General features: G+C 37.5%; 1 protein-coding gene across 1 annotated transcript in view; it reads right to left on the bottom strand.

The window, feature by feature from the left end:
- FMN2 (formin 2) overlaps positions 1-27,380 on the bottom strand; it is a 399,417-nt gene that overhangs the window by 38,091 nt on the left and 333,946 nt on the right. The window lies entirely within an intron of this gene.

The following is a 27,380-nucleotide window of genomic DNA, read 5'->3' as shown; positions in this document are numbered from 1 at the left end:
AATGTTGATTTCATTCATGTGCAGTTATTATTACCATGAGAACTCAAAATTTGGAAGCATCAACAGTAGTCTCCTATGGTTTCATGTTAGAGTTTTGGATACAGATGGTAGCAGCTGATAAGAACCCTCCCTATACTGATAACTATGCCTGGTCCAATTCCATTTTCAAAGTTAATCACCAAGTGCCTGACATATTTCAGAAATAAACCCTGTACTCGAGCTGGGACCTACTGAAAATAGTGGGTCTATAATTTTTTCCAACACTCTAAAAAAATGAAATATCAGCCATTTGTCCCCAAACTAATATGTATTCTATATGTATTTAATATCACTACATACATTTTGGCTTCCTACACTGCCAGGGAAAGAAGAAAGTGAGTTCCAGAAAATGGTGACAAGTGTCCCATCAGATCATGGCAGTCTCACTGAGTGGATACCAATATGGCAGCCAGTACTGTGACAGTAGACTGACAGTGCCACTCTTCAGAAGGTGGTGCTTAAAACTACAGCTACATGAAGCTCAGAAGAGTTTCAAAAGGCCTGATTGACAGAGAACATACAACTAATAAACGGTAGATTTAGAACTCCCCAAAGTCTTCTGTTCCCATAAAAAAATGCCCTGAAAAGGACCTAGGCCAATAAAACTGATAATGTCATAGAGAAGAGACGTGGGCAGCTGGTCAGAGTATGGCCAGAGTTGCTGCAAAAAGAAGTGACATTCCAATAACCTTTGCCCCTCTTCCCTTTCTTCCCCCACTTTGGTAGTGGGCAAGCATTAATGCTGATACACAAAGACCAAGTTTGATTTACTATGAACTAAAATTTTCTAAGGCAACTTGAGCTTACCATATTGTATTGTTTAAGAGTATGTGTACACACGTATATACATTAACACACATCTGGGTATGTATTCAGTTTGTCATATAGCTGATTTCAAATCCCTATCCTGAAAAAAAATACGAAAAATATCTCATTGAGATGAGCATTAATAAAATGAGATGCGCAAGGTGAATCTGCTCAGAAGACAAAGGAGACTGAGCATCACACACAAAATCAAGAATTCTCAGCCACCTTAAGAGTTACCAGAGGGCTAGTCTGTATTGGTTTTAAACTCGCCTTATAGTGGTCTCTGAGCAGCAAGATTCCCAGGGACACCAGCGTTTAGAGTCTGGGATGACAGAATTTAGATACAGATTTAGATTTACATTTACATTTAGAGATGTGAGCAATTTTTTGATCAAATGTGTAACTCCTGGGAATCCTATATTTCTTCCTAGTTAGCCTAGTAGGAAAAATGACACAGGAAAGAAAGTCAATTCTGAGAAAGAGTCAGGCTGTGAAGGGGATATTGTATCTGAGAATCTGGCTGCTGTGAGCTATGGTAATGACATCAGGATACCTCCACAGGGGGTATTGATGGCATGAAGACTGCAAGGAGAGCGACAGCAGGGAGCAAGAGCAGTCTAAGACATATCTGGGTCAGATTTTATTAAAACTGATACCATATATACATACTTCCCTCCCGGGAAAACTGGTAATTCTCCTTATATGCCTAAAGACTATTTATGACCTAAATGGCAGAAATCAGGTCTCAAATCCTTGACTATCCACTTATTCTTTTCCATCATTTCTCAGTATTTATGCTTTGTAAAAATTTATTACAGACCAAGCCAGTCTACTTGGGCAGACGTATCTAAGTTTTAATCGTTAGTTCATCTGTTCAGCCACTTACAACATTTTGAAAGTTCTATCATGAGGCAGCATGGTATAAAGGAAAGAATATAGGATTAAGAATAGGAAGACATAGGATATTGAATCTTGACTATCTATACGAGCAAACCATTTCACATCATCTGACTCAGCTTTTTCACCTATAAAATCGTGAATGTCATAAGCAATTTAATTCCAGAGAACATTAATTTCCAAAGTGTTTGTTAAATGTTTTAACACAGAAAAAACTTATTTTGTATTGCATATTATTTTACATTACATATATTCTATATTAAATATTAAGAAATATAAGTATATATTTACCAAATATTTTCTCTAAACTGTATTAATTGAATTCAGGTTGATTTATTAATAAAATCTTATGTGATCATGTTCCCTGCTATTTTTGAATTATTGGCATGCAGAGAGGTTTGCGATACTAGTAATAATTACTCTAATCATTGAATAATTTTCCCTTGGCTTTGTCCTAAATTGCCTACATAGCTTTAAGAAGATAACAATTTTTGAATTTCAGTTTTGAGCTTTTAGTTTCTTCATCTGTAAAGTGGAGGGTATGTCTGCTTTTCTATATATCATAAAGATTAAATGAAAAGTACTTGCAAGTTATAAACTAAAATAGAAATATATGTATTAACTTTATAAGGAGCAAGCATTTTTCACTAAAAACATTCTATACACAAAACTTAATAAATTTGTGGGAAATATTAGTATCTTACTATTGAATTAAAGTCCAGTGTGAAATTGCTGAACAGAATGATTCCCAATGATGACAACCTATGTACTTAGTCATTTCTTTGGAAGTGGCCACAGTGAAAGACAAGTGTCACCTAAGTATGACACAGAGAGTAAAGAATTACCTCAGGACCACAAATGCTGTCCCAACTCTATTCAACAACCCCACATCCTAGAATAAAGCATAAGCACTTTTCAAAACCAACCAAACAGATGATAGGCAAAAATTTCTACAAGTGATCAGAGTATACCAGAGGTATTTTTGGTTATATAATCCCGTCTATATTAGGTGGCATTCAGCTAATCCAAACTTAAATAACATGAAAGATACCCATTTGGTTGATGGGTCGAAGGGATAGATTGTATTCTTTCTAAATTATCCTTTTTTTTTTTTTTTTGTCCCTAAATCTGATTCCAGGAGGGTCTCATCCACCATACAGTAATACAGGAACACAAAAGAATGTGGGCATTTTATCTGGGACCTTCATCACTACTGGCTGCTCTGTGAGGCTCTCTCGAAATAACTGTGACACACTAGGAGCCAGTAGTGAACAGAACTGTAGTTATCACACTAAGAGAATATAGCAATCATAGTAAAAGATGACTTCAGAGGTCACCAAAAATCAAGAGCCCTGTAATCAGGATTCTTAAATAGCCCTTTCTGGAAAAGATCAGTACTACACTTCTTTTACTATAAACATGGTACAAATATACTGCTCTGCAATACAATTGAGGTAGCCACAGAGTTCTGAAAACATAGCTCCAGCAGAATTGTTTTGAAATTTCTCTGAATCCTCACATAAAAACAGAGAAAGCAACTGAGATATTAAAAATCAAAGCTAATAGGAAAATATCTGCAAAAACACTGTGTCCAATATCACCACAAACTTCAAAATGCAAACAGGTGGGGGGCATCTGGGTGGTTCAGTTGATTACACCTCCGACTTCAGCTCAGGCCATGATCTCGTGGTTCGTGGGTTTGAGCCCAGCGTAGGGCTCTGTACTGACAGCTCAGAGTCTGGAGCCTGCTTCAGATTCTGTGTCTCTCTCTTTCTCTGCCCCTCCCCAGCTCTCTCTGTCTCTCTCTCTCTCTCTCTCTCTCAAAAATAAATAAACATTAAAAAAAATTAAATGCAAACAGGTGGGACTGACAACACAAAACCCAATTCATAACATCATCTGTATAGGAGGAGGCAGAGGAAAATAATAGAGGGACCCCTAAAAACAGAAGAACCCCTGAATCACAAAAGTGTTTAGGGCCAATCTGAGGATTGCAGCTGAAATTGGAAGGGGTTTTACGCATTTTAACTCATGGAAGAGGAGAAAAGATCTAGAGTAAGTACTGAAAAGGATGGGAACAGTCTGCAATACATGAAGTCTTAGTACTAACCAAGAGAAACTCCCTCTTATGGCAAAGCTCTGCATTGATAGAAAATGCTGGGAGTAGATGCAAATTGTGCAGGATAAACACAGGGACAAATAGAAAATGCAGATACATTAGAGGGGAAATTTTGCAGGCAATATTTTTGTTTTATTCTTTTTTGCCATTGTGCACAAGCAACAAAAGAGAAATCTCTAGAACAGTGAAACTACTAAAGCTATCCTCACTCATCTCTTCATCCTAAAAGTTCAGTAAAAATAATTTCATATAAAAATGAGGAGAAAAATATTGGGGCAGAAAAAAGTATGCCACTCAAACACTAAGCATAGCCATGTTGATGTGGTTTTATTATCAGAGAAACAGACTTCAAGACAATATTATTACAGCATGATTTCATAATGATAAAAACATCCCATTTTCAGAAAGACGTAACAATCCAAAATATGTATGCATCTAAGAAGAGTTTCAAAATACATGAAGGAAAACCCACAAAACAAAAAGGGAAAAGAGGTAAAACCTTCATCATAATTGTTTAACATCTTTTCTCAGTAATGGACAGAACTAGAAAAAAAATCACTAAAGGATATATAAGTTGTGAACATTATCCACAAATTGACCTAATTCACTTTTACAGAACACTGTAATCAACAATTAGAATATATGAGAGCATATGAAAACCTTCACCAACACAGATCAGATACTGGATCATAAAAGAAGTCTCAATAAATTTCAAAGGACTGAAATTATCCAGAATATGTTCTCTGACCATAGTGGCTTTAAATTATGAAAAATTTAAAATGGTATATCTAGGGGCGCCTGGGTGGCTCGGTCGGTTAAGCATCCGACTTCGGCTCAGGTCATGATCTCGCGGTCCGTGAGTTCGAGCCCTGCGTCGGGCTCTGTGCTGACAGCTCAGAGCCTGGAGCCTGTTTCAGATTCTGTGTCTCCCTCTCTCTGACCCTCCCCCGTTCATGTTCTGTCTCTCTCTGTCTCAAAAATAAAATTAAAAAACGTTAAAAAATTTTTTTTAAAAATGGTATATCTAGGAAATCTTCATTCTGGAAATTAACTAAACTGCTATAAATAATCCATGGGTCAAAAAAATAATCACACATACAGACACACACACACACATACACAATCACAAAAGAAATTAGAAAATATTTCAAACTGACTAAAATTGAAAACATAGATATCAAATATATATTTGGGAGCAGATAAAGCAGTGCTTAGAAATTTGGAAGTTTAAAATATCTATAATTAGAAAAAGTACTTATAATTAGAAAAATAAAGGTATAAAATGAATAATGTAGGCATCTACCTCAAGAAGTTAAAGAGAATCAAATTAAACTTGACTAGACAGAAGAATGGAAATAATAAGAACACAAAACAAAGAAATAGAAAAGAAACATTACAGAAAATTAACAAGACCATGAGCTGAATTACTGAAAAGTTTAACAAAATTGATAACCCCCTACCAAAGTTGATAAAGAAAAACAGAGAAAACACAAATCACCAGTCCCATAGATGCAAGTGGTGTTATCATCATAGACCATACAGGCCCTAAAAGCATAATGTGAGATATTATCAATAATTTTATGCCAAAATGTATTAAAAATTGAAATTACTTTCAATTTTAATGAAGTTTTAATAAATAATTTTTTATAAACTCGTAATAGAAAATACCCCTTTCCAAATACTTGCAGTCCAAATTGTTTCACAGGTGCATTAACAAACATTTAATGAAGAAATAATGCCAATTTAACACTAACTCTTTCAGAAAACAGAGAATGAGGGCACACTTGTCAACTCATTTTATGAAGCCACCATTACTCTGATGTTAATACCAAAAACCAAAAACATATTAAGCAATCACTGTAACCTGTCACATTAGCAGAATAAAGAAGAAAAGCCAAATGATTATTTCAATAAATGAAGAAAAAGAATCTGAAAAAACTCAACTAATTCATTATTACAAAAGAGGAAAAATTCTCTGCAAGATAAGAAGTAAGGCTTACACAATTAGATAAATGACATCTGTGAAAAGCGTCTAGCTGACATCATACTCAAAATTATATATGCTATATGATTCCATTTCTTTTTTTTATTTTTTGTTAATTTTTTTTTAACGTTTATTTATTTTTGGGACAGAGAGAGACAGAGCATGAATGGGGGAGGGGCAGAGAGAGAGGGAGACACAGAATCGGAAGCAGGCTCCAGGCTCTGAGCCATCAGCCCAGAGCCTGACGCGGGGCTCGAACTCACGGACTGTGAGATCGTGACCTGAGCTGAAGTCGGATGCCTAACCGACTGAGACACTCAGGCGCCCCTATATGATACCATTTAAATGAAATCTATGTATATACAAAATTAATCTATGTTGATAGAAGTAAAAATAATGATTGTTTCTTCACAGAGGTGTGAGGTAAACAGATTGAGGCAACAGAGCTGTTTTAAATCATGTTTGAATGGTAATTACTCATTGAACTTGTTTTATTGTATAAATTATGCCTCAATTAACAAAGAAAGCAAGTTAGAAAAACAAAAAAAAGAGAGAAGGAGAGTGGGAAAGAAGGAACTGAAAGGAGACTGTGATTAAGTCTATGTTTAGTAGTTTTTTTTTTTATTTTAAGTTTATTTACTTATTTTGAGAGAGAGAGAGAAAGGAAGAGAGAGAGAGAGAAAAAATGAGAACAGGGGAGGGGCAGAGAGAAGGAGAGACAGAATCCCAAGCAGGCTCCACAACATTAGTGGAGAACCTGATGTAGGGCTCAAACTCACAAACCAAGCCGAGATCAAGAGTAGATGCTTAACTGACTGCACCACCCAGGTGCCCCTATTTAATAGCTATTAAAAGAAAAAAACAAACCAGGGATAAAATAATGGCTCTGCAGACCAGTGGGAACATGCCAGAGACAGGCTTATAAACAGATGAAAATTATTGGCTAATATTTCAAGATATGCTAAATGAAATTAATAAAATGATAGAAGCTATAATAAACATAATTCAAAGTAGAAAGACTCAGAAATGAGATAGTAGGATTTAGTAAAGAACCATGAAGTTTTAAATATTTCACACATGAAGACTGGACCAGAAGTAACAAGAGTTAATAAGATCAATACATCATTTGTTAATAGAAATAAAGATAAAATGAAAGAAATATGGGGGTGCTTGGGTGGCTCAGTCAGTTTGGCATCTGACTTCAGCTCAGGTCATGATCTCACTGCTCATGAGTTCAAGTCCCACGTTGGGCTCTGTGCTAACAGCTCGGAGTCTGGAGCCTGCTTAGGATTCTGTCTCTCTCTCTCTCTCTCTCTCTTTGCACCTCCCCTGCTCATTCTCTGTCTCTCTCAAATATAAAAATAAAACATAAAAATGTTTTGAAAAAGAAATAAAAATTTAAGAACAAAGAGAAATGAAGAAAAAAAAGAGAAAGTTACAAATATAAAAGACAAGACAGCCCCATATGTGTATTATAAAAGCCTCTACAAAAGATAACCAAAGCAATGGCATGGAATACATACTTAAAAATATGACTCAAGAACACTTTTTAGTAATAAATAAAAGTATTTGGTGCTACATGTTAAAAGGGCATGCCAATAGTCAACTCTGAGACATATTCTAGTAATAAAAGTATTATATTTAAAAAATAAGAAAAAATAAAAATAATCCTTTGGTCATCATGCAAAAACAAAACAAAACAAAACAAACAAACAAACAAAAAAAACAAGTCCCTAACAAAGGAAAAAAACTTAACTATCACCATATATTTAGACAATATCCTATGTCAGAGACAGTGGAATAATATTTAAGATACTAAAGACAAAAAGAGTGAACCAAATATTTTATACCCAACCAAACTAACTTTTGTTTACAAAGGGTGCAGGAGGACTATTTTCAGTTTGAACAAATGGAAGAAAAATTGTTCTAATGACAAATTATCGAAGAATTTACTAGAAAATGAGATTCAGGAAGTCAAGATACAGAAGAGACACTGATGTAAGGATTGGCAGATCAGGTTTCTCAACATGGAAAAAGACACACGATGTTAAATCTTACAGTTAAGAACACTGCCCTGAATTTGAACTGGAAGTGTTGGTATGAACTAACAATGTACTCTAATTCCAGCTCTGCCCACTAACAGGTCTAGTCACAGTACTAATTCAATACCAACTATACTAGCACCCAGATCTGTGATCTCCAAAGACCATTCTAAATAACGGACCCAGTTCTGCTTGAAGAAATAGCTCAGTCCAGCACTGGGGAAAATGTACAAAATGAACCTGGAATGTCCTATCAAAGAAGACAGTAAGAAAGCTCATACCAAAATAACTCAGAAGTGAACTTAAAGATGGAACATTTTGTATATTAGTAAGAATAATAACTGCAAAGGACTGAAATACCAAAAATGCATTTGATTCAATGAACTCATCATAATGCTTAATACTTTCAAAATATATTTGCTTACTGTTAGAAGATGCTAGAGAACCAGTTATTATTTTGAAAACTGGAAAGTAAGGAAATATAACACATTTCCTCAATGAACCATACCACTGAATAGCTCTATGCCAAATGAGGGAAACATTTTCTTTTATAACTGAGAAAAATGACAACATGTCACAATTTTACAGTTCCTTACAAATTAATGCACCAAGACATTGATTATCAAAGGCTGGTCTATCACAAGAAAAGACAATCAAGTACTTCCATTTGGTAGAACACACCACAACTTGCAAAACAATTCTGCCAAAATATTCAGACCTAAAAGTGACCAAGTGTCTAGAGCTATTTACTAATCTGCAAGAAATATGGGGCAGAGGATCTTGATTACCTGCATTAGTAGGATAAAATCAGTTAATTTGGAGAAACACTATAGAACTTCTATGGACTGAATGTGTCCAAAACTTTCATATGCTAAAGACCACATTCTCAATGTAATGGTATTTGGAGATGGAACCTTTTGGAGATAATTAGGTTTAGATGAGGTATTGAGAGTATAGCCCCTGTGATGAGATTAGTGCTCTTATAAGAAGAAGAAGCCAGAGCAGAGCTAATCCCACCCCCAGTCTCTGCCATGTGAGGACACAACAAGGTGACAGCTGTCTACAAGCCAGGAAGAGGGCCCTCACCAGACACCAAGTCTGCTGTCACCTTGATCTTGGACATTACAGCTTCCAGAACTGTGAGAAATAAATGTTTATTGTTTAAGCCATCCACTATATGGTATTTTGCTGTTATAGCTAGAACTAAGATAAGAAAAGATGATCTAGTTTCCTCAATAAATAAATTTCAAGGGGAAAAAGTGTTGGAGGGCACACTATTATACATACTTAAAAGGTATTGTCTAATTATAATGGTTCAAATTTCTTTATACCCTGTTTCAAACAAACTGTAACAAATTACAAACACTTATAATACATATGAACTGACTAGACTTTTGAAAAGAGACGGAGTATTTTGTGACATTAGGAATTCTTCCTGTTATTATTTTTAGGGGTAAAAGTAATTGTGTGTTTTAAAGTGGATCTTTTAGAGATACCTACTCAAGTATTCACAGATAACATTACATCTGTTGAGGATTTGCTTCAGAAATACTATGGGAGGGGCAAGTTGGTACAGGGGTCTAGATGAAACCAAATTGGTAATTGCTGTAGTTGGGTGATAACTACACGGTGGGTCAGTGTACATTCATTACTTTTTGCACATGTTTTAACTTTTCAATAATGAGGATTTTTAAAAATTACAAATGCACACACAGGGCTAATAGAAAGAATTAATGGCTATAATCACCTTCTAAAATGGCATTCTAGAAATATTTTTAAAAGACTAGAACACTGCTTGAAAGACCTCGAGTGGATATTGTTTTTGACTATGAGTTATGTTCCACAGATAAAACAGCTTTGATTTCCTTATTTGAAAATGGGCCACGCCACCAAATAAGAATTATATTCTTTCAAACTTCTCATCTGTTTTTAAGGCAGTTGTCCATTTGGGAACTGTTACAACCAAAAGAGGTGCTAGTAATTATCCTAAAATAGCATTTTCTTGCCACAAGTTATGATCTATATGGAGACACATGTTTTGTGCAAATGAAATATTTAAAGATAATGTAGTCTGTTATTGCTATCAGTTATTTCCCATCTCTGAACAGAATTTACTCAAGCGAATTCTTGAAATTGCAACTCAAGCACTATATAAAACCTTGAATTTAAGCCCAACAATTTTAGTGGCACCTACTCTGTTGAAGTCCTAGAAAAGGGCACTATTGCTTTCCTTTAATTCATCAGTGAACAGGTAGTAACTTTGTGCCAGATACCACAAATGGCAGAGCAAAGATATTAAAGCAAAATGCAATCTCTATTCAATTCCTTCCTTGAGGAATATTTCTGTTGGGTTAACAAATAAACAAGTCAAAGTACTGAACAAAGCAATTCGCTATGTTATGCCTCAGGTTTATAGGCTCCTGGACATTTACTGATGCTCTCAGAATTCAATCACTCTGAATAGCCGCTCTATCAAATACATGCTTCAAGAAGGATAAACTCTTCTGTGATAATGTTTAGGAAATGTTCAAATATTTATTCTTCAACAACCTGAAAGCATGTCTAAAACAAGAGAAGAGAGGACTTTTTGGTATGTGGCTGGGTGTTTCAGAAATGATCCCAGTTGCAGAAAAAAAGACGCATCCACAAGAGCAGTCCAGGATGAGTAATCTAAAGATAGGTTGATTTTCAGAGTCATCAGTATTCTTACTGACTGATGTCAGAGAGACTTTCCACTCCAATTAACACAATAATACTGCATCATTTGTGTCCACTGGCTGCTTGCTCCCATCAACCTGGCCTCATAGGCTGTGGCATTCAAATTCTGCACTTTCTCATCTGCTTGTAATGCTCTTTAATCAATATCCACATGGCTGCCTCTCATCTCTTTAAGATCTTTGCTCAAACCTTACCTCCTCAAATGAGACTGTACATTTCACCAAAGAAAAATAGGAACACTGGACTCCCTTAACATATCTACTTTATCTTTTTCTTTTTTTTTATGTTTATTTATTTTTGAGACAGAGAGAGACAGAGCATGAACGGGGGAGGGTCAGAGAGAGGGGGAGACACAGAATCCGAAGCAGGCTCCAGGCTCTGAGCTGTCAGCACAGAGCCCGATGTGGGGCTCAAACTCACAGACTGTGAGATCGTGACCTGAGCCGAAGTCGGACGCTTAACCGACTGAGCCACCCAGGCGCCCCGTTTTTTTTTTTTTTTTTTTGCTTTATCTTTTTCTATGGCACTCCCTGCCATCAGTGGTCTTCCTCCTCTAGAATTTATCCTCTATGAGGGACATTTTTATCTTTTATGTTCATTGCTTTATCCCTAGTATCTGAACAGTGTCTAGCACACAGCAATTGTTTGGTCAATATTTCCTTAAAGAATGATTCTCTGCTAACTGGGCTAGACAGTTCTAGGTAAAACAACAACAACAACAACAACAACAACAACAACAACAAAAACCCTCCGATTTTTAGAAACTTAGTAGTAGACAAAAATCTGTTGGGCCTTTTATAGCCCGACATTAAAAAACAAAGGCTTTGAATTGGAAGGACCAAGATTTAGTTCTGGCTCCACCCAACTTGGACCTTTGCTGACTTAATTAACTCCTCTAAGCTCTGCCACCTCATTTGTAATATGAGAATGAATGGCAGTGCTTCTTACCTAATCAGATCCTTATGAGGATGAATGAGATCAAGTAGGCAACATGCCTATGGAGTTACCAGGTGCACAGTAAGATCTATAAGTAATGGTTCTATTATCACTGGTCAAGCTTCTTCTTTAGCCTCCCTGGTATGTTCACAAAGTATAAAAAGACCTGGCACTTGTTCCTCATACAGAAAAGTCAAGGTGAACAATTCCTTTCTTTCCTATACTCTCACATAATTATGAGACAGCACAGGACCAATTTATAAATTAAGACTAATGTCATTATGTCAGTCTCCTACGGGACAACAGGCCAGTGCTCAGTGGGGTGGCCACGTTACCCATTCTTCCCTACTCATCTACGCAATTTATCTCATTTGGCTTAGGAAAAGTTTGCAGTACCTCCTGGCAAGAGAATTCCTCTCACTTCATTTATGTGGAAAGAAAAACATATCCTTTTACCCTGGCACCATATAAGAGATGAACAATAAGGGATTTTGCCCTTTATTCTTGAGTCTATTTCATGTGACCGTTTCATATTTCATGACATATTTCATGTACATGTATACACACACACACACACACACACACACACACACACACACAGATGCATGCACACAGGCACACATCTTCCTGGCACCTAGTTAACAGACATATCACAGTCCACAGCTAAGAAGACAGGTCTGCTGAAAGTAGCAAAGCCATTTAATTCAACTTCCTCTTCTTCCTACCACCCAATGTAGCTGTAGTTATCAGTCAAGCTAATACCACAACTCAGGTCTGACTTGTTGTTCTTATGTTCTGTTGCATCTCTAAGCTCTGTGCAGAAAGGAACAGGTCATTTATTAATTTCCTCTCTCTCTAATGTTAATGCCAAGAAGCTTCGGGACCAAAGTCCTCCCTCCCTGGCTCAATTGCCAACGTGGCAGTTCAGGCTATTTTGAGATATCTCTATGTTTGTATTTGTGGGTGGAAGTGAAGGGTCTGATGAGGTCGTTTCTTTTGCACACTCTATGATCAGAGCAGCCTTTTCAGTGAGTCAGCAATTTAGTTCTGGCCCCATCTGAGTGGTCCTGGGGTGCCTTCCTCTCTGTTTCCTCTGTGGCCATCCCTTCTTTCTTCTCTCAATACCGTTGTCGTTTTGGAGCATTGCTAAAAGGTCACATGCTAAATGACACTTTATACACAGAATAAGAATTGCACATTTATGACTTAATTTAGTTCATATAGGCAGAATCAAGAACATAAAGCATCTCAGTATTAAATACGAGGCCAAGAGAGCATACCAGTTTAAATGAACTGCCAAGGATCATCATCATAAATCTTCTCTTGCTTTTGCCTTTTTATTGTGCAATGTTGGATTTTGTAACATTATTCTCCAGAACAAACTAAAATCTCAAGAGAAAGATCTATTTTCAGTTAAAACCTTCCACAAGTAACTGCAGTTTTTGGAATCCAAATTGTCCTCTTCACTTCCACCTCCTTCCTCCACCCCCATAGGAACTTACATGAAGTGTAACAAATTTTATTACCCCAATAAGGAAGAATAAATTCCCTTCCTTCATCATTAAAAGGCCTTTGAGGGGTCTTCCATCCCTTCTAAAAAGCACAAAGAATACTCTCAGGCCAATGATTTGGCTCCAGGCAATAGAAAGTCAGAGGAATTCGGAATGGTAAGAGGACAAACTGGTATTTCTTTTCTCTTAAAATGAACAACTGTGGTATTTCCACCTTCAGGGTAATTGTGTTCTCAAAACAGCCAACTGCTCTAGAAAAAAAGGTAATTCAACACAAGAACAAGTATAAGCTCATACAAAACATGGAAGAAAAGATTAAAAATCCAAGTGACACATTTTCAGGCACTGATTGGCACTGAGAGGACGATGGTAAGTCCCAAAGTCACTCTGATCCCAAAGATCAAGCAACCAGGGAGTCTTTAAAACTAGGAACCAGATAATAACTATGATCAACAATGTGAGGGAAATTCTTTTTCTCTTACCTCCTGTAGCTTATACACACACTGTAGATTTCTTCCTAAATTTATCCTTATTCTTACTATGTCCTGAATTCTAGCTTTCATGAAAATCTCACCTTACTAATTCACATACATTTTCACCACTCTAAATTTCTCTCTATATATATCATTGCATTTTCATTTCTAAAACTTGGAGGTGGGTAGGCTTCAGCACCTCTCAATCAAGACTAAGTTCTTGGGGTGCCTGGGTGGCTCAGTTGGTGAAGCTCCAGACTTTGGCCCAGGTCCTGATCTTACGGTGCGTGGGTTAGAGCCCCGCATCAGGATCTGTGTTGACACCTCAGAGCCTGGAGCCTGCTTCAGATTCTGTGTGTGTCTCTCTCTCTACCCCTTCCCCACTTGCACTCTATCTCTTTCTCTGTCTCTCTGTCTCTCCCTCTCTCTCTTAGAAATGAATAAACATTTTTTTTTTATTTTTTTTCTTTTTTTCAACATTTATTTATTTTTGGGACAGAGAGAGACAGCATGAACGGGGGAGGGGCAGAGAGAGAGGGAGACGCAGAATCGGAAACAGGCTCCAGGCTCTGAGCCATCAGCCCAGAGCCCGACGCGGGGCTCGAACTCACGGACCGCGAGATCGTGACCTGGCTGAAGTCGGACGCTTAACCGACTGGGCCACCCAGGCGCCCCAAAATGAATAAACATTTTTAAAAAAGACAAAGTTCTTTACCTGCATGGTTTTTATCCTACCTGCAACTATTACCTCTAGGAAGGTATCCACTCCATTGTTTCCTATTTCCAGCATTTAATATCTCTCTTATTATGATCAGCTTTTTCTCCTGATTCTGAAAGTACATACAGATTTTTCCATTCAAAAATATTCCTCTTAGCCACGCAGACTCCTTGAGAGACACCATTACTTATGCATAGTTGCTTTATAATTTAATTCTGTGTCCTCACTCATTTTGAAATCAGGTTTCAGAGACTGCCCTTCCATCTTTCTTCTCTCAGTGGTCCCCAATAAAAACCTATGACTTTTAGCCATTTTTATCATCATGTCCTTAAATATCCACTACTATCTTGCTTACTTTCATTTGAAACTGAGAACTTGTTAACAGAGCCTTTCTTTTACTCCTTACAGTGACCTATGCAAATGGAATAAAATAGAATATTTCCATTTTGCCTTCATGAAACTCAATTATGGGAGCTTTGGATCACCTATTTCATTCGTCCCCTTACTTTAGATTAACTTTAGATTTATAGAAAGTTGAAAAGATAATATACAGACTCCCCATATAGCCTTTCCCCAGCCTCTTCTAAAATTAACTTCTTATACAATCACAATACATTTGTCAAAGCTAAGAAGTTAACATTAGTACCATAAAAGTGAGAGGATTTCTCTTGGCAGGAGCTACTGCAAAGTTTCTTTTGAACGAAGGGAGATAAACTGCATAGATGAGTAAAGAGGGACAGGTAAAGGTGGTTACCCCACTCTGGCATTAGCCTCCTGTCATCAGGATATTGATATACGGACGTCAGTTTTAATTTATATAAAACTCCTATGTTGTCTCATAATTATTGACGGTTAAGAAAAGGAGAAACAGAAATTGAAATCATACCAAGTATGTGCTCTGACCACAAGGAAATTAAATTAGAAGTCAGTAACTGGATGATAACAGGGAAATCTTCAGATTACTTCTAAATAATTCATAGATTAAAGAGAATGTTTCAAGGGAAATTGGAAAATGTTTTGAACTGATAATACAACATACCAAAATTTATGGGATGCAGTTAAAATAGACAGTAAAATGAAAATTTATAGCACTACACGTTCGTATTAGAAAAGAAGAAAGTTTGGGGTGCCTGGGTGGCTCAGATGGTTAAGAGTCCAACTTCAGGTCAGGTCATGATCTTACGGTTTCTGGGTTGGAGCCCTGCGTTGACCTCTGTGCAGACAGCTCAGAGCCTGGAGCCTGCTTCAGATTCTATGTCTTCCTCTCTCTCTCTCTCTCTCTCTCTCTCTCTCTCTCTCTCTCTCTCTTTGCCCCTCCTCCACTCGTGCTCTATCTCTGTCTCTCAAAAATAAACATTAAAAAAATTTTTTTAAAGCATCTGACTTTTGGTTTAAAAAAAAAAAAGAAAAAAAGAAAGTTCGAAGATCGATGACATAAGATTCCACCTTAGAAAACTATAGGAGAAAGTGTAATTTAAGCCCAAAGCAAGCAAAAGAAAAGAAATAATAAAAATTAGAACAGAAATCAATGAACTTGAAATCAAGAAAACAATAAAGAAAATAAATCCAAAAGTTGTTGTTTTAAATTTTTTTTCTTTTTTAAAAAAGATCAATGAAATTGATTAACTTCTACCCAGGCAAAGGAAAAGACACAAATTAGTAAATAAAAACTATGAAAAAAGAGTTATCACTACCAATCCTATGTACATTTAAAGGAATATTATGAGCAATTCTATGCCCACAAATATGATACCTTAAATAAAATGGATCAGTTCTTTGAAAGACACAAACTACCAAAACTCTCATAAGGAGAAATAGATAATCTGAAGGCATATATATCTACTAAAGAAATTAAATCAATATTTAATAACCTTTTAAAAAAGGAACCACCAGGTCCAGGTGGCTTCCCTGGTAAATTCTATCAAACATTTAAAGAAAAAAAAAAAATAATAGCAATTTTCTGCAGTGTCTTCCAGAAAGCAGAAGCAGAAGAACCAATTGCTAACTCATTCTATGAAGCCAGCATTAATCTAATACCAAAAACAAGAAGCAGCCATCACAAGAAACAAAAATATAGGCCAATATCTCTTGAACAGATGCAAAACTCCTCAATACAATATTATCAAATAGAGTTCAACACGAATAAGAAGTATACACCATGACCAAGTAAAATTTATCCCAATTATGCAAAGTGTGCTCAAGATTCAAATCAAATCATGTAATCTATCACATCAACAAGTTTAAAAAAATCATATGATATAAAATGATGTAGAGAAAGCATTTGAAAAATATCTAACATCATTTGTAATAAAATTCTCAGAAAACTAGGAATAAAGAACTTCCTCAAATTGATACTGAACATCTACAAACACACTCTACAGCTAACATCATACTTAATGTGAAAAGACTAATGCCTTTTTTTTTCTGAGAGAGAGAGGGCAGAAGTGAGTGAGGGGCAGAAAGAGAGAGAGAGAGAGAGAGAGAGAGAGAGAGGGAGAGAGAGAGAAGTGGGACTCACCTGAAGTGGGGCTCATGTTCACCCAAAATGGGGCTCAAACTCACCTGATGTAGTAATAATAATAACATGAGATCACGACATGAGCCAAAGTCAGATGCTTAATGACTGAGCCACCCAGATGCCAAAGACTAATCCCTCCTTAAGTTTGGGAATAGAGCAAGGATGTCCTATCACTCCTATTTAACATTGTACTGGAAGTCCTAGCTAATGCAATAAGACAAGAAAAGGAAATAAAAGGTATACAGATAGTGGAGGAAGATATAAAGCTCTCTTTATTTCCAGATGCATATATCTATGTAGAAAATGCCAAAGAATCTACAAAATAACTTCATGAAATAAACAAGTATAGCACAGTTGAAGGATATAGGTCAATATATGCAAAACTCAATTGCTTTCCTATTATTTCCAATGCCAACAGCACTAAACAATTAAACTTTGAATTAAATATATATATATTATGTATGTATAATATATATATTATATTTTGAAGGAAAAAAAGTTGAAGACCCCCATACTCTCCAATTTCAGGAACTTACTATAAAGCTACTGTAACCAAGACAGCCTGGTATCAGTCAAAGAGTGGGCACATATATCAATGAAATAGAACAAAGCACCCAGAAGTAGACTCACATAAATATAGTCGACAGATTTTTTACAAAGAAACAAAGTCAACTCAGTGGAGAAAATCTAGTCTTTTTAACAAATGGTGCAGGAACAATTGAACATATATATGACCAAAAAATCCAAAAAACAAAGAACCTTAGCACAGATGTCACATCGTATACACACACACACGTACACACACACACACAAGACCTAAAATAATTGATCAACAACTTGTGAGATGGTGGTAAGAAAAGAAATAATTTGAAGGTTGTTATGCTATTTTGAAAAGAAGTAACAATATTAAACAAATTAATATTTTTTTAATTTAAAGGAAATCATTAAAAATAAGAGAAATAAAATGTATTGTTTCTATGGCTGCCCTAAGTATACATTTTTCAAATCTCCCTGATATCCAACTACAGAGAATGAAAATGACCAAGGGCCCTCAGATGCATGCTCTCAAGGCAATCACTTTACTTGCAGAGAGGTCCAACAGTTGCCCCCAGCTAGTGAGTAGGCAGGACAGAGATATTGATGCAGGTGCAATCCTAGGATACAAGACTCCTCTAAAGGGCAACTGGCTGAAGAACTCTATTGGCTTTGCCAAAACTTTCTTGTAACTGCACTGCAGACTCGGACTTTTCTGATCCATGTTTTCTTCCTTCCCTCTCCTCCATGAGGGTTGGACCTACATCCGTGTCTAACAGCTGTCCCAGCTTCTTCTGGCTCCCTTCCTAGTTTTCCCAATAAATCTAGTCTTAGTACCTGATTCAGGTTATTAGAGAACCTGAAATAACATAAGTAGGGCTACAAATTGCCTGAGAAAACAAGCAGTGAGATGAGGTTCTGGGATAGGTTCACTCACCATGCCACTGTCCTGAGTGGTATGTGGGGCACAGACAGATCCTGATGCAGTGAAGGCCATGAGTTGCAAAGATTATCGCCACAGTTAGCCTAAGAAAATGCCCTGGTGTGGGAGTGTCTTCACAGGTGTGATGATTCAAGCTATTGATTATATGATGATTATATGGTGAGAACAATAGCACACAGAAGGTGGCTGACTACTGTTAAGTGAGATAAAAACAGAGAGGGAGGCAAATGATAAGAGACTCAAATACAGAGAACACACACAGGGTTGCTGTAGGGGAGGTGGGTGGAAGGATGGGTTAAATAGGTGATGGGCAGTAAGGAGGGCACTTTTTGGGATGAGTACTAGGTGTCATATGTAAGAGATGAATCACTGGGTGCTACTCCTGAAGCATGACTACACTGTACGTCAACTAACTTGAATTAAAAAAAAAAAAAGTTGGATGGACACCCTACAGAGGGATAAGGAAAGAAAGAGGGCATTAATAAGCAGTTAAAGACTGCTAGACAGCCTGCTGGGTAGCTTAGAAAGAGGCCATTTTCTCCTGCAGTGAAATGATAGACACAGCCAAGCAACAGAAAGAAGACCTAAGAATTAGAGTTGCAGAGCTCCAGAGACATTTCATTACTCAGAGAAACCAGGTCTGCTAAGCTAAAGTCAGAGCCCTGGCTGGGAAAACCTGCATCCTAAAACAAGGGATGGAGACATCTGATGGTTACCTCTACAGATCCTTAAAACTCTTTAAAGTTTGAAGAAGTATCCCACTCTTCCCTAGCACTTCCCTATGCTAGAAGACACTGCAAACGCAAAAAATAAATAAAATAAAATAAAATAAAATAAAATAAAATAAAATAAAATGGTGCCCTCAGAAGCTGCCTTAGCTCCTCCCTTGGCTGCTAGTATAATAATTAAGGTGACATCCCAGCACAACCCAGCTAGAGAAGTGCTAGACCTGAGAAGAGAAAAAAGAGATTATACAATCAAGAAGCTGTAAGAAAGCTTTCATGTAGTGGCAGGAATCAGCAGTGGTTCTTCTAGGCCTAGGGTGAGTGATGGCCAATGCAGAGAAAAGCAGACTTGGTGAGCTGCCCTGGCAAAAGGCAGAGAAAAGAATAAAGAGGCTGAGAGCAGTGGGCATGTCCATATATACTGCATGAGTCAAAAAAAAGTGAGCGAAGGATTTTTCCATGGGAGGACAAGGCACTAGTAACATGAGCACTGGCATCACTGAACAGTTCAGATGGGGCTCTTCTCTTGTAGGTTGGGAAAGACAGGAGAATGGGGTCACACCTTGAACCCATTAAAATTCATGGAGATAATAGACCCCTGAAGGAACAGAGGCCAAATGGTCAGGCTCAATGTCCAGAAGCCTGGGGACCATAATTACCATGGTAACAGGCAAGGCAAGATGCAGATAAGGAATCTTGACCTGCATGGAGGGTGGAGATGGTTAATAGATCATGGAATCCTCAGGGGGAAAACAAGGGCACTGCTTGACATCTACAACAAAGAAAAGGACAGGAAAAAAGGACTAGGAGGATAGGGGTAGTGGCTGCAATAAAAAGTCAAGATCCCTTGCTCAGTTGCTAGAATTGACCCAATTTTGGATCCAGAGCCCAAAGGGATGAATGAACCCTGTGAGGAAGAACCCTGAAACACTGTGGCAAGTATATACTGTAATGATTCCCTTAGTCCTTCCCCAAAGGAACCTGCAGCCATCACTCAGCTGGCTGTACATTGGATAAAGGGAAATACGCAAACATTTTGAAGATTATGAGACACAGGATCCGAGCAGACACCCACAGCTTCACCATGGCCACCTCCACCAGTGCAGGAGCTCACAGGGCCAGGTAATAATAGAATCCTGGCTAAAGTATAAAGTTCAATCACCCACTCTCCCTGAGCACACAAATGGGATGACTACACTAGGGCAGTAGAAATAATACGTAAATTGGATTCTTTGTCCATAAGGATATAGAAAGGTTGAAAGTGAACTGTGGAAGTATCATCACAAATAAATGCTAACCAACAGAGCTGATGTATACTTATATTAAGGTCAGACAAAATACAAATTTAGGCAAAAAACATTACCAGAAAAAAACCATAGCATTGAAAACAAGATTTAATTTATCAGAATAATAAAAAGCAACTTCAAATTTGTATGTAGAAAACAAAAACACATGCAAAATAATACACCCAGCAAGCATATCAGAGCTATAAGAAGAAATGGATATATCTACCATGAAAGTCTTTACTATCCATTGTCAGTAACTGAAACAGAAACAAAATCTAGTAAAATAATTGAATGTTTAAACAATTTTTGACTCAGTTTAAAATGATAAGCGAATATGGAGTACTGTGTTTAATCCTAAAATACCATGTTCAAATTCAGGTGGTATTTTTGTACATATTGATCCTCTGGGCCATAAAGCTAGTCTCAAAAAATTCAAAGATTTACTCTCAAGGAGGCAGTCTTCTTTTATGTAATCTTTATGTAATTATGGCAGGAAAAAAAAAGACAACTTCAAAAATCCCTTACATTTGGAAATTTAAAAACATACTTCTCTACACCTCCTGGGACAAAGAAGTCCTCATGATACCTTCACTGAAAGAACTACATTCTTCAGGAAGAAGAAAAGTTAACCCAGAAGAGGGGAAACAGTTGTAAGAAGAAAGATTCAGTAGATATAATTATTTGTTTAATAAAATAGTAATTCTTAAATGATCACTGATTTTTGTGCTTAAAAATTGGTCACTAGGGGCGCCTGGGTGGCGCAGTCAGTTAAGCGTCCGACTTCAGCCAGGTCACGATCTCGCGATCCGTGAGTTCGAGCCCCGCGTCAGGCTCTGGGCTGATGGCTCGGAGCCTGGAGCCTGTTTCCGATTCTGTGTCTCCCTCTCTCTCTGCCCCTCCCCCGTTCATGCTCTGTCTCTCTCTGTCCCAAAAATAATAAACGTTAAAAAAAAATTAAAAAAAAAAATTGGTCACTAAAATTTAAGACAACAGGAAAATAAGAGCAAACTATTCCTTGAATTGTTGGGCACAGAAATAAAAGACTTCAGTCCCTGTAGAAAACATATTTTAAAGGTAACCACCAAAATACTAGAAATAAAATCTATAAATTCTAATTAGCAAAGGATCAAAAGGTAGAATAAAGAAAACTTTTCCATCTAGTGGGAGATAGGAGAAAAGAAAAAAAGGCAAAAAGCCCGAAAACTACTAAATTGGTAGTAAGAAATCAAAATATATCAATAATCGTAACATATAAAAGAATTTAAATTACCCATTGAAGAAAGTCTTTCAGAATGGCTATTAAAATTTTAGATAAGTGTTTACAGACTATCTCAGAAAAATTGTTTTAAAAAGGAGAGAGCGAGAGAGAAAGGGGGCACCTGGGTGGCTTAGTCAGTTAAGAATATGTCTCTAGATTTTGGCTCAAGTCATGGTCTCGTGGTTTGTGGCTTTGAGCCCTGTGTTGGGCTCTGCACTGATAATGGGGAACTTGCCTGGGGTTCTCTCTCTCTCTCTGCTCATATGAGCACACACATACACGCTCAAGTGCTCTCTCTCTATCTCTCAGAATAAATAAACTTAAAAAAAAAATCCAAACATTCCACCAAGAGGATAAAAATCACACAGTTTCAAAATATATAGTTTAAAAACATTATAGAATTATAAGATAAAACTGGAAAATCCACAATTATAATGGGAGATTATAAAGCAGCCTTCTAAAAGTTAGTAATGATGTAGATTTAATAAATATAATCAATTTTTATTTAAAAAATATGCTACATTTCACTAGTTTAACATACCACAAATTTGAAAAAAAAGTAACATTATTTTATGTAGCACTAATAAAGAAAAATGGACCAATATGAGGAGTCTTAAAAGAAGAGTCCCTCTCCACTGTCCCTACGCATCATAAATCAAGATACCAAATTGCTCATGGAGAAGAGAATGAGAAAGAACCCCCAATGCAGAAAGAGACAGTAAGGAAATTTACTGTCTCAACTCAAGCACTAGGTAAACAGATGAAATAAAACAAAACAAAACAAAAAACAAAACTCCTTTGAAAATTGGAATTATAAGCCAGACAGAAATTATGCAAGGTTTCTATGTGAATTCACACTACCACGTCTCATAAAACAAATAAACAACCTCAAACAAAAGCGGAGAATTTAATTTAAAGTGGTTTGGGGTTGACAGTGCCCTCAGTTGACTGGTGGAAACAAATTCAAATGCCCTCTGGAAGAAGCTGACAGGCCCACACCAATCATAAAACGCAGCCAACTGTGAGATGTATTCCTGGTTTCAGGATATAAAATGTGAAACAATGTGAATTTGAGAAGTGGCAAATTATAGATTCACACACACAACATGTTTGATTCTGTATAAGAATATATGAGTATTTACTAAAAACAGATATACACTACATAAAAAAAGGAAGTCTTTGGACTTCTTTGGAGTTTTAAAGACCATTATTCAGACTAGATTCCGACTGCATTGCAATTAACTGGAAATCAATAGAAAATTACTGCAAGCAAAACAAATGAAACCCATATATTTGAGACAAATATATTGAGTACACACATAAAAACTCATTGCTTGAAGAGGAAATAATAAACATCTTATAACTTACCAGCAATAAAAACTATTTTATTTGAAAACTAATGGGATGTAGTTAAAGTAGAACTTAAACACAAAGCTGTAGCTGTAAATATATGGTTTAAAAACAAGGAAAATTTAAAATAAATGAATTATTCATTCAATGATAAATGCAGAAAAACACATAGATTGTAGGAAGAAGGGATAATTAAGGAGTAGAAATGGGTGAAGTAGAAAGTAAACCAACCAACACCACCACCCCCACTAAAAGGGCAGGAAAAGAGATACTCATTAAACCAAAATACCTAGTTCTTTTGAAAGAATGATAAAATAGACAACCTCCCTAAGGGACTGGCCATGAAATTGTAAAAGACGGCACAACCCAAATAACACTTGTTATAAAAGGAACACAAATATGGAGACAGATGGTGATAGAGAGATGTAGAGGCAAGAGACCACTTTTCGTTCCTTTGTTTTTAAGCAGATATTTTATGATAATAATGAAGTGGGAGCATGAATGGCTGTAAGGGAGCAGGTGAAATCGGGCAGGAAAAGGATCCAGAGGAGCTGTCTGATGGGAAAAGACATTTCCTCTAAGTAGAAGAAAAGAAGACAGGAAGACAGGCATACAAGAAGCAGCTCCCTGTAACAGAGAGAAGAAAGGGTTCCAGCCTAGGGGATATACTCTATGAAACTGAGAGCGGGCAGAAAAGCCGGGGCAGAGCAGCAAAAAGGGAGAACAGAAATTTAAGGAGGCTGGAGAAGCCACGGACCAAGGGTGTTGGGGGGAAGCATTTCTTGCGTCTGACAATCTCATGCTGGTGGTTGAGGGCAGGCACGTACCTTAATGAACTTCACAGTTCTTATAGTTCTCCCAGAACTCACTTGCATTACCCACTCCGTAAGTACGGACTGCACCACACTGCAGAGTTCAAGTCTACTTCTCATGAAATGCTCATCACCCCGTCTGCTAGGTATATTGCACATACCTGTCCATTGGGAAGCTAAGGTATCTAAAACACTGACACTTTCAATTTCATGCAGATAGCGGAGATACGGTGTGGAATCAATATGATAGGAATCATTAACACACATCAGATGGATTTTTCCCAGGTCAGGTGAAAACTTCGGCATTAAACTTTTCTTTTTCCAGCTGTTTCTCAGAACAGAGTGCTTTGTGGTCAACAGGACAAAAATCTTACTATGCTGTATCAACGCTGATGCTATTTCTCAGAACAAGGGTGACATTTCTAATTCCAGATATTGGTTCTTAGACGTAATTTTCAGTAGACATATAGAATACATAGAGACAAGCAAGTTCTTCTGAAATGTAACAGATTTCCCATCAGTCTTCAACATCTGCACTACATTAGGTGGGCTCCACTTTTAGAAGCAAGGTCCTCTTGACACAGTCAAAATAATCGACTTACATGAGCATTACAAGTGCTGCTTAGTTATTTTGTCTGTTTGAATTCTCACTGACATAATTAAAGGTAACAACAGCACATACACTTGCAAATAATATCAGCATAAATATCTCAGATTTATATTTCACCATACAATTCACAAAGCATTTTAATATATATTGCTATCAATCGGCAAGTCAGGAACATAACAAGAAATATAGGCTATTATTTGGCAAAATTAAGTAGCAGCAAAAATGCCCACAAACACCAGTTCATTTTGGCTTTAAACTGTCATAACTCAATGCTGCAATTGCATAACAGATTACTTTTTTTAAATGTTTATTTATTTTTGAGAGAGAGGGAGACAGAGTATGCGTGGGGGAGGAGCAGAAAGGAGATACAGAATCCAAAACAGGTTCCATGCTCCAAGCTGTCAGCACAGAGCCTGACGCAGGGCCAGAACTCAGGACCAGAGAGATCATGACCTAGGCCGAAGTTGGATGCCCAACCAGATGAGCCACCCAGGTGCCCCAAATGTAACAGATTACTTTCAACACTTAATGTTTAACCTTTAAAGTGGCTTCAATTCCATTCTTGGCTTTGTGTTAGTTCTCTCCTTGATACAGGGGAAGTAATTTAACAGAAGTAAAATTCTCTCCATTTCCTCGTCTGCAAAAAGGGCACTAGTAATCCCCCTACCCTTTTCTCACCAGAATAGTGTGAGAAGCGGTGGGCTAAAGCCCCCAAGCCCTCCCATCCCTGGTCTTAGTAGAGAAGCTATAACTTTCATTTCTGTGACAACAGTAATTAGACATGTTACAAAGTTCCTTTCACAAGCAGGTCCTTGGAAACCTAAATTTCACTGAGTTAAATTGAGAAATCTGAGGCTGGAGAAAGAAAATAATAATAAACACTATGTGGTATTTGAAAAATGTGCTTTCGGTGCTCAGATAAATCTCTGCACTAGCCCAATAATGTTGCACAGCATTGTCATACTGAGTGGAATGCCTTTTTTCTTTTTAACTTTATTTATTTATTTATTTATTTATTTATTTATTTATTTATTTATTGAGAGAGAAAGTAGACAGAGTCCGAGTGGAGGAGGAACAGAGAGAGAGGGAGACACAGAATCCAAAGCAGGCTTCAGGTTCTGAGCTGTCAGCACAGAGCCCGATGCAGGGCTCGAACGCATGAACTGCGAGATCATGACCTGAGCTGAAGTCGGACGCTTAACCGACTGCACCACCCAGGCACCCCTGGAACGCCTTTTTTATAAGAGTGAGAAAGAAGCCTCATGGCAGTTGCTGAGGTGAAAAATAAGCACTATCATAGAAATATTTGTGAGCTGAATAGATTCTTTGGCCTCCTGACATTTCTGAAGACACTAATGCAGTTTTAACATAAAGAAATATTATATCATTTTCAGCCCATTTTTATGTGGCCTATCTCCTATGATTTCTGAACATTCAGAAAAAAAAAAAAATGCCTTCATTGTAAGGTTAACAGAAGCACTGGGTGACTCTGACAGCCTTCCTCTGTTGTGTTGTCCAGCCTGAAGATAACTTCTTCACCTACTTCTTCTCCCGTTCTTTCTCATCCAGAGGAAACCTGCCCTTTTTCTTCCAATAATACCAGTCAGGACCCACTTCTCTTGGCCATTTCTAGGCCCATCTTTAGCCCAACAAATTGAAGAGGTCAAGTTGCAGAGGATGAGGTACCATATTCCATGATGAACCATGGCCATCCTATTAGCACTCACCATTAAAACAATTTGGCCAAGGAAGCTCTCAGTTCTTGTGCTGCTATTATGAACCTCCAGTTCACTCTTCATCACTGGCAGACAAGACTGTCTTCCTCAGTATAAGCCCCTCCAACCTCAACTCCCTTTCTTCTTCTTGTACCTATGTCCCCATGGATTAGAGTTCCACAACACTCACCACTGACTGGCTCTACCCGCTCTATTCTCAAGCCCTCTGGATTCCTGCTTATTTGGGGGTGGGGAGTCATATTTATAGTCCCACACTTTCTTTCTCCAATATGTTTAGTTGCTGTCTTTTTCTTAATAAAAGTACAGCTTTCACTAGATGATACTATGTCACCCATAATGTTCTTTGGTGGAATCCTCACATTTCCCTGTCTCCAAACTCTTCCAAATTCAGGAAGTCGAGAGGGGGGAGTCTCCTTATTTCTTGTCCTGTAGTGCCCTTTCCAACCACTGGTTCCCATCCTGAGCCACACCTTTTTTGAAGTTCATGACATCACTCATAATTACTCAACTCCTTCCATGATTCCAACTCCCTCACACCTGCCAGCAATTAGATCATAGCTTTCTTCTGTTTTGTTGCTATTGTAATAATTGTCTACCCTAAAATGTACACTCTCTCTCCAGTTATGGAAATATATCTGTATCTTCAGGCACAGCAATCAAAAGTTACTTGAAAAATTGGCCACATACGCCCATCTATATTCCAGATAGTCTCTCTCTTTCTGTCCTTTTGCAAACTTCTGATAAAAGCACCCTAGCCTCCGTTTCAACTTTCTTATTCTCTTTAGCCCACTGCAATACAGCTTCTGACCCAATTACTAAATTGGGTCAAAACTCAAATAAAACTATTTTTGATAAGAGTACAAATTGTTTTCCCATCACTAAAATGAACAGATATTTTTTTTTTTTTAATTTTTTTTTTTTCAATGTTTATTTATTTTTGGGACAGAGAGAGACAGGGCATGAACGGGGGAGGGACAGAGAGAGAGGGAGACACAGAATCGGAAACAGGCTCCAGGCTCTGAGCCATCAGCCCAGAGCCTGACGCGGGGCTTGAACTCACGGACCGCGAGATCGTGACCTGGCTGAAGTCGGACGCTTAACCGACTGCGCCACCCAGGCGCCCCTAAAATGAACAGATATTTTGTCTTTAGCCATACCTCATAATTTTTGCTGGGCTTTCCTGCCACCTTTGTCTTACCAAGACCTCTGTAACATAATGCTCTCCTACCTTTTTCTTACTGCTCTGAGTTGACCTCTCTCCACCATGTGCTCCCTTTCCTCTAGTAGCACCTCAGATGTAGTATTTTTCTGTGGCTTTGGTCTCAGGCCACTGATCTTTGGGGGCACCGTCTCTGGGTGATCTT

Source organism: Puma concolor, chromosome E4 (genome assembly GCF_028749965.1).
Source record: "Puma concolor isolate L17-30 chromosome E4, mPumCon1.1.hap2, whole genome shotgun sequence".
In the NCBI taxonomy this organism is placed as follows: Eukaryota; Metazoa; Chordata; class Mammalia; order Carnivora; family Felidae; genus Puma; species Puma concolor.
The sequence above is the reverse complement of the archived record's forward strand: the minus strand, read 5'-3'. Positions and strand labels throughout refer to the sequence as shown.